This window comes from Fukomys damarensis, unplaced genomic scaffold (assembly GCF_012274545.1).
Source record: "Fukomys damarensis isolate Sample0158 unplaced genomic scaffold, DMR_v1.0_HiC HiC_scaffold_37, whole genome shotgun sequence".
Taxonomy (NCBI): domain Eukaryota; kingdom Metazoa; phylum Chordata; class Mammalia; order Rodentia; family Bathyergidae; genus Fukomys; species Fukomys damarensis.
In genome coordinates this window covers 1591343-1598137 of record NW_022900949.1, presented here as the reverse complement: position 1 = coordinate 1598137, position 6795 = coordinate 1591343, and the positions used below count along the sequence as shown (strand labels likewise).

Here is a 6795-nt window from a genome sequence, read left to right as displayed (position 1 = left end):
CGCCGCACTCGATCCTACCTCCTTCCCCGCGCCGCTCGGTCGCGCCTCCCTGACGTCACTGCGGAGCCTGCGCACTGACCTCCGGACGGCGCGCGTTCCTACGTATGAGCGTGATCGACATCTTGGTAAAGGAAGGGTGTTCGCGCCATGAGTTCCAAGTCAAAGTTCTCAACTAGTTTGTTATCCTTAAAAGAGTATATTTCATAAGCATTTGTTCTCTCTGTCCGCTTTATATATTGAGGAAGCAGGAAGGCGGGCAGAGGCCCAAATCAAGAACAGTGCCTTTACTAAGATGGCCGCTACCCAGAAAAAAGATGGCGACCACGGTTTCACCCGTGGTCTGACAAGTGTTGCCCGGCCTCTAGGGAGCGCCCGCGGTCCGTGCCCGTAAATGAATCCGTATGTTGTGGAGGACGCCTTTCAGCCTTTAACAATCACTTTAGGCTGTGAAAGCACTCTCTTGGCCCAAAGCCTGTGCACCTCACTGTGAATCTTAGTTGGGGGGGGTGCTATCTAGATAGGGAAAATGAGGCTTGGAGGACTTTGCTACAGTCTGAATCCTTTATAACCTCTCAAAATTATGGATCTATGAGAGCCGGGCGTGGTGGCGCACGCCTGTCATCCCAGCACTTGGGAGGCTGAGACAGCAGGGTCGCTGTGAGTTCGAGACCACCCTGGGCTACATAGTGAGTTTCAGGTCAGTCTCAACTACGTAGTGACACCCTGTCTCAAAAAACAAACAAAACAAAAAAACAAACAAAAATTATAGATGTATGGTGGGCTGGAGATTTAGCTCAGTGGCGCTGTGTGCCTGGTAAGCACAAGATCTTGAGTTCAATGCCTGGTGCCAAAAATAAATAAGTAAATAAAAATGATGGACCCATGGGGCATGGTAGCACACCCCTGTTATCCCAGCACTGTGTAGGCTGATGCGGGAGGATTGCTGTAAGTTCGAGGCTAGCTTGGGCTACATAGCCAGAACTTGTTTCAAAAACAAAACAAAACAAGAGATATGGACCCAGTAGTGCGAGGAAACGCTGGCCCCCAGTGAAGGAGAGATTTGTTGGGGCCAAGAAAGAAAGGGCGAGATAGCACTGAGAAATCAACCTGTCAACTCGTGGAGGCTCTGGAGATCACAGGTATGGGGTAAAAGAAATGAGGTAATGGGTCAGAGGGGACACAGCCTCTTTATGCTTGGGTGATTTTTCCCATTGTTGCCACGGCAACTGTCAACTGTGTGGCCCTGGGGCTGTCACTGAGCTCTGGGTGGATTACGGTGAAGGAGGCCTGGCGGTCGGTCCCAGCCAGTTTGGGCCGGAGAAGAGCTTCTCTGGACAGGCACCTTGTCCCCAAAGGTAAACAAAAGGAGGCAGAACTGGACCTCCCGCGAGGTCGAGGCAGAACACGGTCACGGGAGCGGAACAGGCCTCCTCTTTTTTATTTTCAACCTCATTCTTTTCTTTTTTGTCCTATTTTGTTTTTTGGTACCGGGGATCGAACTCGGGCCCTTGTGCTTGTGAGGCAGGGGGCAGAACCCCTGGACCCTTTTCTTTTCTTTTTTGAGAAAGGGTCTCACTACATTGTCCAGACTGGCCTCGAACTTGTGGTGATCCTCCTGCCTCAGCCTCATAAGCGCTGGGGTTACAGGTAGGCTCCACCAGGCCTAGCTTTGCCCTTCATTCTTTTTTGTGGTACCGGTGATCGAACTCGGGACCTTGTGCTAGCGAACCACTGAGCTACCTCCCTGGCCCTGCCCCTCATTCTTGAGGGGTGAAGTAGGGCAAGGTCTGGCTTCTAAACATTCTTCAAGTTGAATTTGGGTCTCATTCCAGGAGTGAAACTATTTTCTTGGGCTTGCTGGTGCACGTCTGTATTCCTAGCACTTGGCAGGCTGAGGCAGGAGGATCTCCAGTTTGAGGCCAGCCTCTACCTCATAGCGAGATCCTATCTGAAAACAAAACTCTCTGGTCATTTTCAGTAGGTCTGGGCATTTTCTGGCCTAGCTGTTCATACCTCTGAATAACTTTCATCCATACTTTTATGATCGCTAGTTTTTCACTTCTGAATGAGACGGTCAGCATGGCCAGGGAGCAGCAGAAGGGTAGACCGGAGGCCTGAGCGGTGTAAGACCGAGGTGCTGTTGGGCAGGGGCCCTTTAATCACGTTCCCAACACCTTGGCCAAGAGCAGCTGGAGTTTGATTTTAAAGCCAGGTTGCTTTTCCTGGAAACCTGCAGGCTCCCTTTGCCACTGCTGTTTGCATGAAAGTCACAGAATGAACCGGATGCCCTGTATTGTTTGTGGGTGATGTTTCCTTCAAACAGAGGCAGAATTTGGATCCTAGAGTAAGAATCATTGTACACTGTAGAGCAAACTGGGCGTGGTGGCGCATACCTGGAATCCCAGCACTCCGGAGGCTGAGGCAGGAGGATCCCTGTGAGCTCAAGAGCAGCCTGAGCTACAAAGTGAGTTCAAGGCCCGCCTGAACTACATAAAGAGACCCTGTCTCAAAAATAAACGGGGCCCGGGATTTAGCTCAGTGGCACCGCGCCTGCCTCTCAAGCACAAGGTCCTGAGTTTGATCCCCAGCATGAAAAGAAATAAATAAATGGAAAAATTTTTAAAGAAAAGCAAAACCCTAAGTCACAGCATAGAGAAGGAAGCTGGTCAAGAGGAGGCAGAACACAGAGGTCTGCGTGCCGCTGTGATCGTGGGCACATTAACCGCTGCAGGCCTGTGGTGCGAATTCGGGGGCAGATACGGATCCCGGGTTCCAGTGTCTGCCTTGCCGGTGACTCGCTCCAGCTAAGCCAACGCGAGGAAGCCTGAGCCAAAAGTCACTTTGTACCATCAAAGAAACAGTGTTCCATGGCTAGAGTAGTTGCACTGGCCCTTGGGCACACGGAGCCACACCCCAACACTTTTATCATTTTATTTTTGGTTTGGTTGGTTTGGGTCTTTTGAGACCAGGTCTCCCTATTTAGTCCAGGGGGGCCTTGAACGCTCAGAGATCCTCCTGCCTCAGCCTCCTGCATACCGTGATTATAGGTGTGCACCTTTGTGCCTGGGGCCTTCAGGTTTTTTCCCCCCAGCAGTGGCAGCGAAGGTCAGACTCTTGCTGGCTTCCTGGCTTCTGTGGGAAGTGTAGGAACATCATCTTTGCTCAGGGGTGGGTTACGGCTGTCCCCTCCTCCCTGGGGGTCTCAAGGTCCCCACAGCAGGGGCCAGGTCCGGGACCTTGCAAAGCAGGGGCGGGAATTTGGCTGTGAGCTCCAGGCCTCAGCACCGACACCTGAAATTGTCAGTTTTGTGCTGCTCTGGGAGTCTGTTGTTTTGCTTTGTTTCTGTGGGTTTTTGGTTTCTCCTGTGCTGAAGATGGAACCCAGGGTTGGGACAAAGCAGTGATACTGAGCTAGGTCACAGCTCTTCTCACACTCTTCCTCTTTTATTTCTCCCTCCCTCTTTCTTCTGCCCTCCCCTCCCTCCCTCCCTCCCTCCCTTCTTAAATTTTGAGACAGGATCTCATCATGTTGCCCAGGCTGGGCTTGAAATTGCAGTCCTCCTGCCTCAGCCTCCTAGGGTGCTGAAAGCACGGGTGTTTACCAAGACACCAGGGCGTGACCCAAAGTTTTACGGTGATAAAGGAAACAAACACAAAAATGAAAGTCGAACTTTGCTCTGCATTTAGTTACCTGTGGGCATCTGAAGGCCAAAGTGGAGAGTCGCTGGTTTTGGTTTCTCTTTTTCCCTTCTTTTTAATTCAAAAACAGCTTTTAGTTTCCTGACTGCCTCAAAACGAAATGCAGGTCGCACTCTCCCTGAGAAACACATGAAGGGCGGGGAGCTTGTTTCTCCTTTTGTCACTGTGAAGGTCTCTGGCAATAGCAGACACCAGAAAAAGAAGTCATGCTCCAGCGACAATAGACAAACATTAAGGCACGAACCACTGGGGATCTGCGGACCCAGGGGAGGTTTTTTCTTTTTTTAAGGCTGGGTCTCACCATGTCGTCCACGTTGATCTTGAGCGGGCTGGGATCCTCCTGCCTCAGCCTCCACCGACAGACGTGCATCCCGCTTACCGAGGGCCACGTACATTTGTGTGGGGGGCTCTGGGGATGGAACCCAGGGCCTTTCCCGTGGTAGCCAAAAGCTCTGATGTGCTGAAGCCGCTGTGTATATATTTTTATCTCCGGAAATTTGTGAACTTGTATAATTTAGTGCCTGTGGGAGAAAATAGCTAAGCATTTGTAGTCTTCTCTCATGACTGGAAAAAGGAATATAAAAAGAAAGGAAAAAATGTAATACTGGGCTACAGATGATAAGATAAATGGTTGGATACAGTGAGCAGAATAATTTCGGAGGAAGACAAATATTAGTGCAAGATAAAGGATATGGTGATGTTTGCCTTGTATGAAAGTCATTAGGCCTGTCGAGATGGCAGATTCCTTACCTCACTTGTTTGCTGCCATGACACATTTGGACGTGGTTATTTGTAAAGTTACAATTAGGATCGTTGTGGTTATGAGGCACTTTCTTCTTTTTTCTTATTTTGGGGTGCTGTCGAGGGCCCCTGGGGGACTTGAACACACCATGAAAACTCAACCACCACCTCATCTCAAGCTGTCTCTTTGGCTGCCCAAGAGGCTGAGGCAGGAAGATCAGAAGCTCAGCCTGGGTAACTTCAAAACTCAGTGAGATCCTGCTTCAAAATATATAAGAAAAAAAATACCGTTTTGTTGTTGTTTTTGGCACCGGAGGTCGAACTCAGATCCTTGTACTTGTGAGGCAGGAGCTGGAACCACTGAGCCAAATCCCTGGCCCCAAAAAATACTGTTACTAGATATTTTTCATTTACCAATTGAAGATTGTTTAAAAAAACATGAAAAATTAGAGGCTCCGTGTTCCTCTTGGTTCTATAGACGTAAAACCTGCTGATATAAATATATTTCTCTCTGTAGTTGTGTGCTTTTTGAGTGGGAAGAAACACAGCCGTGCTGGACCACAAACATTAGTGTTATAATCAGCTCCAGAAAGAAGTCGTTAGCTGAGTGTGGTGAAGCATTCTTGTAACCCCAGCAGCATTTGGGAGGCTGAGGCAGGAGAATCTCGGGGAGTTCAAGACCAGCCCGGCTATATAGTGAGACCCCATCTCAAAAAAAAAAAAAAAAAAAAAAAAAAAAAAAATTGTTTCTGGCTTGAAGATCCCCCAAGTCTTTTCTGTTTTATTCAATGTGAAGGGTGGAGCTAGGGTGTGGCTGAGTGGGGAGCAGTTGCCTAGCAGGTGTGAGGCCCTGGATTCCACCTCCATCAGTGACAAACAAGCAAAATATGGTAAAACAAGTTCTTCAAAACCAACACAAATAAAAACAAGTTAATTAAGATTATTGCTGGTGTCTATAATTCCAGCTACACAGGAAGCTGAGGCAGGAAGATCTCAAGTTTGAGCTTCTCCTGGGCAGCTCCATGAGACCCTGTCTCCGAATAAGAAATACGAGCCGGGCATGGTGGTGCACCCCTGTGATCCCAGCACTTGGAGGCTGAGGCAGGAGGATCGCTGTGAGTTCGAGACCAGCCTGGGCTACACAGTGAGTTCCAGGTCAGTCTCAACTACATAGTGAGCCCCTGTCTCAAAAAACCAAAAAAAAAAGAATAAGAAATACAAATGTCTGACTAGAAGCCGGGTGTGGTGGCGCACCCCTGTCATCTTAGCACTCCGAAGACTGAGGCAGGAGGATCTCTCTGAGTTTGAGGCCGGCCTGGGCTACAGAGTGAGACCCTGTCCTCCCTAATAATAATAAATAAATAAATCAATAAATAAGTTAAAAAAAAAAAAAAGCCAAGGCCCTGGACTCAGTTGCTAGTGCTGCAAAAGAATCCATAGAACACAGAGCCACATGTCTCCTGCTCTTGTGGGACTTGGGCGGTTTCTTCCTGCTCCTCCTGTGTCCCCTGCACCCTGGGCAGCAGCCCAGCCAGAGTTGGGGTCTAAGCCTGGGCACACGGATCACTTCTGCTGGGAGCCCAAATGTGGTCAGGGTGCCCCACCCAGCGGGAGAGGGAGCCAGCACTGAGGCCGTCCTTTCCTTATGAGCCCACGAGTTCTCAGGGAGGCCTCGGGCTTTCGAATTTCTTGTGTGTGTGGTGCTGTGGGGGAACCCAGGGTCTTGCACTCGCTAGGCCGCCGTGTGCCGCTGAGCTGCACCCTCAGCTCTTTTTATTTTGATAAAGGGTTTTGTTAAGTTGCTGAACTGCCCAGGTTGGCCTCAAGTTTGAGACCCTCCTGCCTCAGCCACCTAGAGTGCTGGGATCCCTGGTGTGCCCTCCTTGGCCGCTCTGGGAGGCGCTGCCCTGGCCCCGCTGCCGTGAGTGTCAACGGCCCTGGCACTCCTGTCCCCGCTCTCTGCCCCGTTCCTGCGAGGGCCCAGGCTGCCTCTGGAAGCCGACAGACCAGTTTCAGTTCACTTCCCAGCCGGGATTTCTTTGAAGGCACCCGAGGGGGACTCTGTGCCGTGAACATGTCTTCCCGTGGGACGTACTGCCGTGGATCACATCACAATCTGGGACCGTGGCCACGGAGAGGCCTTCCTGGCGGCTGAGGCGCCTCCGTGCCTGGACCCGGGTTCCCTTCCTTCCTCTCTTCTTTCTATCTCGCTTTTGTAGCAATAAGGACTAAACTCAGGGTCTTTGCCCTGAGCTACACTCTGAGCCCATTTTTATTTTCCCTTTTTCTTTTCTTTTCTTTTTCTTTTTCTTTTTTTTTTTTTTTTTTGTTGGCTTTTTTTTTTTTCCACGGGGG

General features: G+C 50.0%; 1 protein-coding gene across 1 annotated transcript in view; it reads right to left on the bottom strand.

Annotated features, from left to right (window-relative positions):
- Window positions 1-66, bottom strand: part of Ccdc124 (coiled-coil domain containing 124) — a 6250-nt gene extending 6184 nt beyond the window's left edge. Inside the window, exon 1 of the mRNA XM_010606523.1 lies at window positions 19-66. The gene's annotated coding sequence lies outside the window, so the exon portion shown is untranslated. The remainder of the gene's footprint in view (window positions 1-18) is intronic.
- Between the last annotated feature and the right edge of the window lie 6729 nt (window positions 67-6795).